The sequence below is a fragment of the Artemia franciscana genome, chromosome 5, assembly GCF_032884065.1.
Source record: "Artemia franciscana chromosome 5, ASM3288406v1, whole genome shotgun sequence".
In the NCBI taxonomy this organism is placed as follows: Eukaryota; Metazoa; Arthropoda; class Branchiopoda; order Anostraca; family Artemiidae; genus Artemia; species Artemia franciscana.
The window spans coordinates 10,867,170-10,879,226 of record NC_088867.1 but is presented as its reverse complement, the minus strand read 5'-3'; the positions used below and the strand labels follow the sequence as shown (position 1 = coordinate 10,879,226).

General features: G+C 36.3%; 1 long non-coding RNA gene across 1 annotated transcript in view; it reads right to left on the bottom strand.

Moving 5' to 3' along the window:
- Window positions 1-1,795: 1,795 nt before the first annotated feature.
- Window positions 1,796-12,057, bottom strand: part of LOC136026763 (uncharacterized) — a 111,545-nt gene continuing 101,283 nt past the window's right edge. The window contains exon 2 of the long non-coding RNA XR_010617416.1: window positions 1,796-2,477. This is a non-coding gene — a long non-coding RNA (uncharacterized LOC136026763). The remainder of the gene's footprint in view (window positions 2,478-12,057) is intronic.

Genomic DNA, 12,057 nt, shown 5'->3' with positions numbered 1-12,057 from the left:
ATATGAGGAGTGTTCACCCCCTCGTCAATACCTTGGTCTTTACTCTAAAGCTTGAATTTTGACCCAAATTTTTAAGAATGACCGCTGAATCACAAAGGCCGTAGAATAATTAGTCGAAATTACTAAAAATACTTTAGCGTAAAGTGTAAGGTATTGTGGAGAAGACGAACCCCCTTATATGCGTAATATTTTATGTTTGTTTTAAGTTTTATTGCCACTCACCACTTCCAGTTGAAAAAATATTTATTTTCTCATTGTTTTTTTTTAAATAATGCTGGAAAGTTCTGCGCCCCCTTCACGGATATTCTCTTCCGTCTTAAAAAATTCCTGCATGGAAAGATCCTCCTGCGTAACCCCTTCACCCGATCCACCCCTGCCCCAACGCGAAAAAGTCCCCCTGAAAACGTCTGTACACTTCAAAATATCCATTACTATAAGTAAACAATGGTCAAAGTTTGTAACTTGCAGCCCCTCCCCCAGAGACTCTGGTTGATTAAGTCGTCCTTAAAGACATAGTTATTAGTTTTTTGACATGGCTGAACAGAATGACTCTCTCAAAATTTTGATCCGATGACATTGGGGGGAAAATGTGCACGGGAAGGCTAGGTGCCCTCCAATTGTTTTGGTCACTTAAAAAGGGCACTAGAACTTTTAATTTCTGTTTGAATGAATTTTCTCACGACATTCTAGGACCACTGCGTCGATACGATTACCCCTGGAAAAAAAAACCAAACAAAAAACAAAAGAAACAAACAAATAAACACGCATCTCTGAGCTGCCTTCTGGCAAAAAAAAAAACAAAATTCCACATTTTTGTAGATAGGAGCTTGAAACCTTTATGGTAGGGTTGTCTGATACGCTGAATTTGATGGTGTGATCTCTGTTAAGATTCTATGACTTTTAGGGGGTGTTTTCCCTATTTTCTAAAATAAGGCAAATTTTCTCAGGCTCTTAACTTTTGATGGATAAGATGAAACTTGATGAAACTTATACATTTAAAATCAGCATTAAAATGTGATTATTTTGATATAATTATTGGTATCAAAATTCCGTTTTTTAGAGTTTCGGTTATTATTGAGCCGGGTCGCTCCTTACTACAGTTTGTTACCACGAACTGTTTGAAAATTCAAACCGAAAGTTTCCAAACACCAAGCGAAAACAGCTTATGTCTCGGCTCTTCACCAAAGCAGATATTTTACTTTCTCCAAACCAAACGATAACCAGCTACGACCGAGGAAAATATCACAAAATGAAAATAACCAAATAAAAACCGATAAAAAACCATTACAGAATTTAGACAGCAAGAACCAGTGATTATCCTCCCCCTCAAAAAACACCCCTGCAGAAAAACTCGCCGTACCCAATCATTTTCGAAGTATAAAAAAAGACCAGAACTACCTCTGGAATATAAAACAATTTCTACCTCCTTCCTCCTCTCGTCCCTTCCCTAGAGCTAGTTCAGTATTTATGTGAAGGGTTAACGAGAGCTGAGATGTTTTGGCATTAAAATGCCCCCTTTGAGACATCTCCCTCTCTCCCTAACTACAAAACAATCACAAAACCCCATTGCAGAAGTTTAAGTGCCTTTTTAAGTCTTGTAATTTGTCCATCACTTACAGATAGTATTTGTCTACTGTTTTGACGTTGCGATGCAGGATATACGTTGGTGATATTTAACTCGGTCTCCCACAAAAATTGAGATTTTCAGTTTTTTTGGCGCATTTGAAAGTACCAAAGATAGTAAAAATTAAATGTGATTATTCAAATTGGTTAATTGCGAACTTACACAGCCGGCTTTACCTCTCACAGAGACTATCTTTATTAAAAATTAAAAATATACAATTAGAAATATACTTGCGCGAACATCAACAATTAATAAGCTAAAAATAAATGGCATCAAAAGACGCGGATAAAAAACACAGTAACCAAATAAATATACTTGGGTGGAATATAACAAATAATATGCTGAAAACACATGAAACAAAAAAACATGGCTAAAAAAGATAGAAACCAAATAAAATATATTTGAGTAAAAATCCACAAATAATTAGCTAAAAACACATGAAACAAAAAAACACGGCTAAAAAGACAGAAGCTAAATAAATGTATTTTTTGCGTAAAAGTAAACAAATAATAAGCTAAAGCACAGGGAACCTAAAAACACAGTTAAAAAACAAAGGAACCAAATAAAAGAATACTTGGGTGAAAATCCACAAATAATAAGCGAAAGCCAAAGAAACAAAGAAATACAGCTAAAAAAGACAGATACAGAATAAAAATATATCTGGGTGAAAATCAACAAATAATAAGCTGAAAAAATTCACCCTTCCTTTGACGAGACAGTTTTCTTTGAAAATCAACGGATTTTTGATGTGTGAATATTACGGGCGAAAAGTGTTGTTAAATCTAAAAAGTCAGTTTTACTTACCCATTATCACAATTGAACAGTGACACTATGGACGGGGATGCTCCAATACCTTAAAAATTCAATAGTTTTAAAATAATGAAGAGAAATGCCTGAGAAAATCGCACTTTTTAAGTAGGAATAGAGCTACGGTGGATCCAAGGGGTAGAAAATTTTCTTGGTAGTTCAATGCACCAAATTATTCTAAAAACGAGCTTGTAACATTACAAACATTAGACTGCCATGATAAGCGGATGGTAGAATTGGATGATAAGTACTTTAGAATATACACCTGCCACACCCACCTGTTAATGACTTTTGAATATTTTAATTGTACATTCATTTAAGGTATTTTTATTAACCTTAAAGTTCGAAAAAATTAGTTAATTATTAATTGGTGTATATGATATACACCCATACTACAGGCTACACACCTAGCAAAAATTAGTTTTGTTTTAATTAATATAGCTAGTTAGTAAAAGCATGGCTAGTTTGCTAGTTAGCATAACTAGTAGAAAGTTCCTCTAATGCACGAAACAAGCTAAGAAATTTTATCGCATAAAAGTTGGTTTCTCTACAAAATTCAAAGTTTCATCAGACTGTGCCTTATACGATTAGGAGGTTAAATTAGGACATAAATATGGATATACAAAGAAGCATGTTAAAGTGTTGCTAAGAAGCTTATGATGTTATAATTTGTTTTTAATATCCCTTATTTTGCTAATAGCTTATGACGCTAGTTTCTAGTTATTACATCCAAGTAAATATTTCGATATTTCTTAGCTTAAAAAATCAAAATTACTCTGGGGCTTAGAATAGCAGAATGGTAGTCCCAACTTGACTTACTTAATGTTCCTGCCGAAATGCTTCCGACGTCGAGAGTGATGCTACATGGCGTCTTTATTTACACCGATATCTTGCAAGGATGTGGACATCCTCCTGAGTATTTGTCATGGCTAAGAAGGCACCTGCCGTGTCCTTCCATCTAGTTGGGGGATAACCTCTTGGGCGTCTCTCGCCATGCAGAACGGGATCAAAGTCAAAAATCATTCGTGAGAGAGTGTAGGGGGGCATGCGAAGGAGATGTCCGTACCAACGTAGAGTTCGCTGGGCGAGCTGGATTGCGAAGGGCGTTTGAGCAGTTAACGCCAAGAGTTTCTCGTTGCACAACAAAATCGTGTCAGCGTAGTCCTTCAATGCGGCGAAGATCCTTTTTTGGGCTATATTTACGGTGCTAAGCACAGACTGAGTGGCTGGCCAAGTTTCAGCTCCGTAAAGAAGCACAGATCCCACCGAAGCATTGTATATACGCATCTTGGTCCTACGGCTGATAGAAGGTATCATCCATAGGGCACTTAGTCTTTCCACCACTGCTGAGGCTTTGGCGGTTCGGTGCGTTAGATCATCTCTTTGGCGTTTCCGGCCATGCAGCACGGGATCAAAGTCAAAAATGGTTCGTGAGGGAGTGTCGGGAGGTATGCGAAGGAGATGTCCATACCAATGTAGTGTTTGCTGGGCGAGTTGGATTGCGAAGGACGTTTGAGCAGTTAACACCAAGTGTTTCTCGTTGCCAGCAGAATCGTGCCAGCGTAGTCCTTCAATGCGGCGAAGATTTTTTGGGCTATATTTAGAATGCTAAGCACAAACTGAGTGGCTGGCCAGGTTTCGGCTCCGCAAAGAAGCACGGATCTCACCGAAGCATTGTATGTGCGCATCTTGGTCCTACGGCTGATAGGAAGGTTTCCTCCACAGGGCACTTTCTCTTCCCACCACTGTTGAGGCTTTGGCGGTTCGATGCGCTAGATCTTTGTGGATTGATCCGTCATTTGAGAGGGTAGAGTCAAGGTATGTAAACTCCTCAACAATCTCAGCTAGCTGGTCACCGGCCATTAGTATTGGCGGGGAATGCGGTGAGCTACGGGGTCCAACAAACATCACTTTTATCTTCTGCCAATTAATCGACAGCCCTATCTTTAAAGCTTCATCAGCAAGGATCTATAGGGCTTGTATGAGCTTCGACGGTGAATTGAAGACAAGGTTAGGGTCATGGGCATAGTCAGCGTCTGAAAGTACTCTAACGCCATACTGCAACCCAAACTGGAGGCGGTTTATGGTCTGAATCATAATGTAGTCGATGACACAATTAAAAATCTCAGGAGCAGCAGCACAACCCTGATGGACTCCAGTATTGATTTCAAAAGAAGGGCTGCGTCTGCCATTGATTTGCACACAGCTCTCAGTTCCTTCGTGGCACCGCTCGAAAAGGCTGCAGTACTTTACTGGTAGTCCCATTGTTTCAGTATGAGCCAGAGTGATTGCCGGTCGACAGAATCGAAAGCAGCCTTGAAATCCACAAAGGCATCATGTGCCTTTTGTTGAAATTCTCGAGTCATCTCTACCAGCTGACGCATTGTGAATATTTGCTCTACGGCAGACCTTCCTAGCATGAAGCAAGCCAGCCTGTAGTCCCAACCGGGGTAGGTATTTACAACTCTGTCTGGCTATACTTAAGTATCAAGGAATTTTTCGAAGTTTCTTATTGTACCACTTAATAAGGGTCTTAAATTTACAGAATCCTCAAAACTGGACATAAGAAATTGGCTTTTTTACCCGAAGGTAAAGAGTAACGTTAAAATAAAAAAAAAATCATATATATTAGGGGAACTAATGTCATCCTTACCTTTTGCTTCCCGTTTCTCTTTTCTCTAAAGTTTTACAAGTATGGTTCTAAAAAGCATTTTGGAATGCAGTAATTAATAGCCAGTTATTAATTGCAATTTCTTTTCATACCGATTGTCTTTAAAAAAGTTTAAACTAATAATTTTACTACTTGAAAAAAGTACAACGAATACAGCCCCTTCGTACTCGAAGCATAAGCATAAAAAATCAAAACATTTTATCCTTTTAATATTGCGTCACAGCATTAGTCAAATGCAGCGCAATAGTGCTGCTTAAGCAAAAAGCTCACCAGCCACTTTACTTCGTATATGAAAGGGGCTGCCTCCTCATCAACACCCTGCTCTTTACGCTAAAGTTTGACTCTTTCTCTTAACTCTACTTTTTAAAACAGTAAAAACTTTAGCGTAAAGAGTGAGTCGTTGATGAGAAGGCAGCCCCTTTCATATACAAAGTAATTTCTGTTTGTTTTAAGTTTTAATGTCACCCCTTAGTTTCAGTTAAAAAAGCTTGTTTTTTTTTAAATTTAATTTCTGAACGTTTTTGAATCAATGAATGTTGTGATTTTGGCTCTCCGCAGATGAATAATTAAAACAAAATTTGCATATTTATGTTTTTGGCTAAATGGATTTCTCATAGTTTTGATCGAATGATTTTGAGAATGAAAGGAGCGGGAGAGAGGCCTAGTTGCCCTCTGATTTTTTGGCTACTTAAAAAGGCAACTAGTACTTTTATTTTTTTACGAATGTTTATATTAGTAAAAGATATACGTAACTTACAAAATAGCTTACGTAACAAACTTCTGTATCCTCATTTTATTATTACGTATATGGGAGGGGGATATACCCCCTCGTCAGTACCTCGCTCTTTACACTAAAGCTTAAATGTTGTCCCAATTTCTTAAGAATGGCCTCCTGAATCACAAAAGCCGTAGAAAAAATAGTTGAAATTACTAAAAATACTTTAGCGTAAAGAGCGAGGTATTAGGAGGAGGTGAGACCCTCATATGCGTAATAATTTCCGTTCGTTTTGAATTAATGCTGCTTTTTTTTTTAACTAATGCTAGAAATTCCTGCGCTCCCTTCATGGAAATTTTCTTCCCCGATGAAAAATTCCTCCATGGAAAGTTCCCCCAACATATCCCCCTCTTTCCCCCCCCCCAACCAGAAAATCCCCCTGAAAACGTCTCTACACTTCTTAATCACCATTACTATATATAAGCACTGGTCAAAGTTTGTAACTTGTAGCCCCTCCCACGGGGACTGTGGGGGAGTAAGTCATCCCCAAAGACATAGTTATAAGGATTTTCGACTGCGTTGAATAAAATGGCTATCTCAGAATTTTGATCCGTTGACGTTGGGAAAAAAATTAGCGTGGGAGGGGGCCTAGGTGCCCTCCAATTTTTTTGGTCACTTAAATAGGGCACTAGAACTTTTCATTTCCGTTAGAATAAGCCCCTCTCAAGATTCTAGGACTACTGGGTCGATACCATAACCCCTGGGGAAAAAATACCCGATAACCCGCTGAATCTAATGGTGTGATTTTTTTAAAGATTCTATGACTTAATACAGTAATAATTAATATGATAAACTTATTATATTATAAATATAATATAATATATTATAAAATATTATATAATATATATATATATATGAATATTATAATATATAATATATTATATATAATATTATATTATATAAAATATAATATATTAATAAATATTATATTATAAAGTTATTATTAAGCTATAACAAGTATGACTTAAAATTAATAGTTTTGTCTGTACTATGACTTAATACAGGATCGTAACTTTTGATGTGTAAGACTAAGCTAATGAAACTTAAATATTTAAAATCAGCATTAAAATGTAATTCTTTTGATGTGAATTCTTTTTGAAACCTCATTTTCTTAGAGTTTTGGTTACTATTGAGCCGGGTCGGCCCTTATTACAGTTCGTTACCACGAACTGTTTGGTGAACCTTCAAGGCAATAGCCACTAAAAATAAATCTGATGTGCCCAAACTTAAAGACACAAACCACTCAACAAAATTATGTGTAAGTAATAGCCAATTGAAAACCGTTACGCTTTTGTTACATCTTATCCTATGTTTATGTTCCAATAATCCAAAGTTAACCTTGACCTAGTTATTTTACCCAAATAACTGCACAAAAACATGGTGTTATAATATATGGTGTTATTATATGGTGTTAACAAGGTATTACTGACCTTGTTAAAATGGAATGGTTGGAGTCTCACCTGGGAACAACCGGTACCAAGGTTCAATCCCTCCTGTCACAAGGACTGTGTTAAAGTGAGTTATGAGTGGGATTTATCACATCATTTCCCTCCAACCACGCATTGCACACCCAGCCGATGGTAGAAAATCAGGATATTGGTGCTTGCGCTACACAGGCCACTAGGCAGCATTCGAAAAAGTTTAAAAAGTCATACTGACCTCAAACTCCGCCTCAAAGATATTTATGCCCAGTGTGCAGTATAAGGCAGTTTCAGATTCCCACATACTTAAAAAAGCCTCTGATACCTCTCTTCCTCTTAGAATATGGGCTATGTGCGCAGATATCAACATATTTTTTTTCGTTCAATAAAGTACTTGAAGTACCAAGGACGTCAAAATAAAAACTTTTTTCCCCTTGGACCAACGCTAGGTCTGTTCATACCTAAAAACTACAATTTTCAAAGATTTTTTATCTTTTATTTGTTTCAAAATTACGAATGTTTCGAGGCAAAATCACATTTTTGTCATTAGTGCCGCCTTGAGCCGTAAAACTAATTAGTTCAATTTGACAAAACTTTTCGTCCGAAAATATCTAATACTAAAAATCGGTTGATTCCCAAAGAACTATATCTTCAATTGAAAATCTAGGCCTTTTTAAGATGTTTCGTGTCACATGTTTTTTTTTGCTGATTTCAGGGGCGGATCTCGATCAAAATACTGGGGGAGGTCCAATTTGACAAAAACAGCAATGAGCAAAATTTTTCTTTTTTGGAGGGGCGGGTGGGTGGGCAGTGTGACAAAGGTGCCAATAATTGACCAAATTTATATATTTATTCGGTACTTGTGTATTATTCAGATCACAGTCAACAAAAATATTTTTGTGGTTCAGGTTAGGTCAGGCCAGGTTAAACATAGGAACAAAAAGAATAAAAATGTTCCATCTTGTAAGAATATAAAGCAATTTTTTTCCATTGACGCACTGTTTTGTTGTGGGCAACAACCCCTTATCCAGGAAGAAAATAATTGCTTCTTTTTCAGTCTTTGGCAAATCCCGAATCTTCATTTCAAAATCCATGTTCAGACACTATCTTCTATCACTGTGCGTAGCAAAATAAATAGAATTTTGCCTTTGTGGCTATGAAACCGGTTCTCTCATAAAATGTACCTGCATCGTAGTTTGTTTCACGGAAGAACCGAACTTCACTTATTGAGTCTGTTCTGGATAATACACAAATACCATTTATTCCAAAAAGCAGTAAAAAAGATAAGAACAGGATGAGGGTGCCAGAAAAAACCTTGGGGGGTGTCCCCTCAGACACTCTCTGGATCCACCAGTGGCTGATTTTATCCCTGTTTTTTCTAAAGTTCTCGCACGCTACTACCAAGAACTTGAATAGCTGCATATGAAGCTATTTCCATTATAAAATCAGCGCCTATTTTTCCTAATTTTGTAATATCAGATTTCGTTTTCACTTTGTCTAGTCACTTTAAATTGTTATTTTATCGGCTTCTTTTCACATCTTGCCTAGGATTCTCTGTTTACATTATGCAACATAAGTCATCTCTTTAATGCGTTTTTGTAAAACTATTTATACTTCGGGCTTCCACATAAAAGGTGATATGAATGCAAAGCATTGAATTAAGACATCTTCTGGGAGCCCAAGAGACATGAATGCCATTACAAGATGTCATTTATTATTTATACAATGCCCTCTTTTAGAGTTGTTGAAAGAAGAGAGAAGGATTTAATTACTTTTAATGATTTTGAGCCAACTAGAGGGTATTATGCTAAAATAGACTGTAGCACCTGTCAAAAGTTATTGTTCCTATAAGTATATTTGTTATTACAATTTGATATAAGCATTTTGGCAGCTTATTGACAACTCAGTAAATTTAAGCTGCTAAACAAAAGTAAAAATATCCTGGCTAAGTAAAAAAAAAAGGTTTTCACATATAAAATTACAGACGGACTTTGAACCAAAAAAGACATTTTTTTGAAAAGGCTGGGGATTGCGCTGCAAATCTTATCAATGTTTTTGGACTTTGCTCCTTGTTTTCTAATTGTGATCGTTAAAATATGATTTTCGCTACACTGAAGATTTAGCTTAGGCCTATTCTTAGAAATACAGCTTAATATATATTAAAGCTGGATACTAATTCAATCAAAAAGTGCTAAAAAGTAGTACTTTCGTACCCTGTGTACAATTCTCCGAAAGTAGATCTCTTTAGTGTTTATTAGAATTTAATGAGTAATCGACATGATAATCACCTACATCTGTTCTTTTTTGGCCTGTAGACTGTATATGAATACATTTATTTGTTTTAGTATTTGAAGATATTACTACCACTGAGAAGAGAGATGACGCGATGTACTGAAAACAAAGAACAAAAGGTAGAACAAAACAAAAAGAAGTGGAAAAAAACGAACAGAAGTTACTATGAATTATTGAACAGAAATTGGAATGAATAATCCAATTAAACACCGTGATGACATTTACTATTGTGGACAGATGGGAAAAAAGGATAAAACTACACAAAATTTTCCACCCTTGAACTCTTTGATTATTCTTAGGATCTTCTTTTTACCCCTAACAAAAGGTTGGAAACCTCAAATAATATTTAAGTCCCATTTGGACTAAAAACCTGCGGAAACTTTACGTCCGTTTCTGGAAATTCCATAGTAAGCATTGTTGACTGTAACCATTCGTAGCACAGCTGTCAGAGGAACAAAGAGTCAATGCAATTCTTAGAAAAATAGTGCAACCCCAAATACTGCTAATGTTGAATGTCATGTTTCCATGAATTTTCAGCGAAAAACGTACAGTTTCCTAGGGTTTATGGCCTCCTAGAATGCCAAATAGGTCTGCCTGCTTATTTGTGAGACAGCTAACAGGGTAAAGCATTAAGGAATAACCCACATACAATTGGAGTTGAAAATAAACATAGACATTAAGATTGTGAATATAACTCGAACAGAACTTAAAACTGAAACATTTTTAGGCACGCTAATTAATATTATGAAGTTCATGGTTACCGCTTTCAACATTTTCCAACTATGGATAGCTTAGAATGTAGAGATTATGCATTTGCAACTGTCAAACGCAAAGTATAGTATAGAGGTAAATTCACATTTCTGTAAGAATGCGGACTTCTGTATTTACACCAGGCCCATTTTAACTTAACCACTCTGTAGAGACCTATAAAACTGAGTCGCACAAGAGTATATCTATATTTTCTGAAAGGGGGGAGTCATTCCTAAAAAGTCAATTTTTAAATACTGGAAAAATTACATCATTTAACAACTCTGAGAACCTGAGGCGAAGGTCACAGCCATATAAACGGTGACACGGAAGTTAACGCTGCTTCTAAGAGGTAATACAAAACTGTACGTTTAAATATTTTGTTGAAAACGGGTGTTGAATAAAGGGGAAGGTTTTGTTCATACATAAATCTAAAATGGCGGTATTATTTTTTCGCAAGACACCCAAGAGAAACGAGGGTACTATTTGTAAGGCCTGAAGCCCCAAGCACCACCTAAGCAGAGCGAGGGTATATATGCTAAAGCCAAATGCCCGAGTGAAATAAGGCAGTCATTTTTGAAGACAGAAAAGCAAGTGTTGAAGAGCCTAGTCCATCATTTGCAAGGCAAAAAATGAATTTAAGTTTCTGCTCTATTGAGGACATGGTCAGGATATTATAGTATAGATATTATAGATATTATAAAGTGAAATTTAACCTAAATAACCTCTGTGTCATGTATATGATTTTGTGTTGTTCTTTTAAGTTCTAAAGTCGCTGTTTACATTGGGAAGTTTTTTTTTGTACCATACTCTTTATTGGTTACAAATAGTTTCTGTTATTTTTGGTTGTCTCAACTTTTGTTACTTCGTTCTTTTGACAGGTAAATGGACTTATTTTCCCTAATTCTGGCCTTTTTGCTGAGCCCTTGTTTGTCAGGTAAAGGAAAATTTAATAAAATATGAATTGCGAGTTATTCCCTTGAACACTGAATCACAGAACAATCAGCAGAAACAACAAAAGGGATAAAGGTCATCCACTTGTTTCCTACTCCCTTAGGAGAATATTAAAACACTCGGAGATGCCGGAAACAGGAAAAAAAACCATAAGATTAACAAAAAATATTGAAATTGTTGTTTCTATTGCCACACTGTCTTTCTATAAAGTGGTTCATTCTAGAAGTAATCTCGCGAAAAAATTTTTTTTCAAAGAAAAGTTAAAAGCTACATGAAATAAAGACTTCTGTCCCGGAGCAGAATAAGGTTTTGCGTGTCAAATAATTAATATTGCCTTTGATTCATTAACATTTTACCCTTTTCTTTAAGGATTCTTCCAACCAGTGTTAATTCAAGTTTGTCAATTCTCAGATGAGCAATTCCCGTCTAGAAGGATGATTTGTTGAATACGTAACAAATAAATACTCGAAGTGGCCGAAAAAGCTGTTGTAACTGAAATAGGAGCGAGAAGCACAAACAATTCAAGTAAAAAGCGAAAACGAACTGTTGTGACGGCTGTTATGGGGGATTGTTTTCACAAGTCATTCCAATGTTCTTTCGCAACTGCAGAGACCATTGACCAGCACATGCAATTCTTAGCCAAGCAAAATTAGTCCCAGAGGAGGAGTTCAAATCGCCAGACAGAACAATTTGACTTCAAAGCTGATTGCTTATTTTGTTCGAGTAGAGTGGTTTTTGAGAAAACTCATAAGAAGAGAAAAAGATT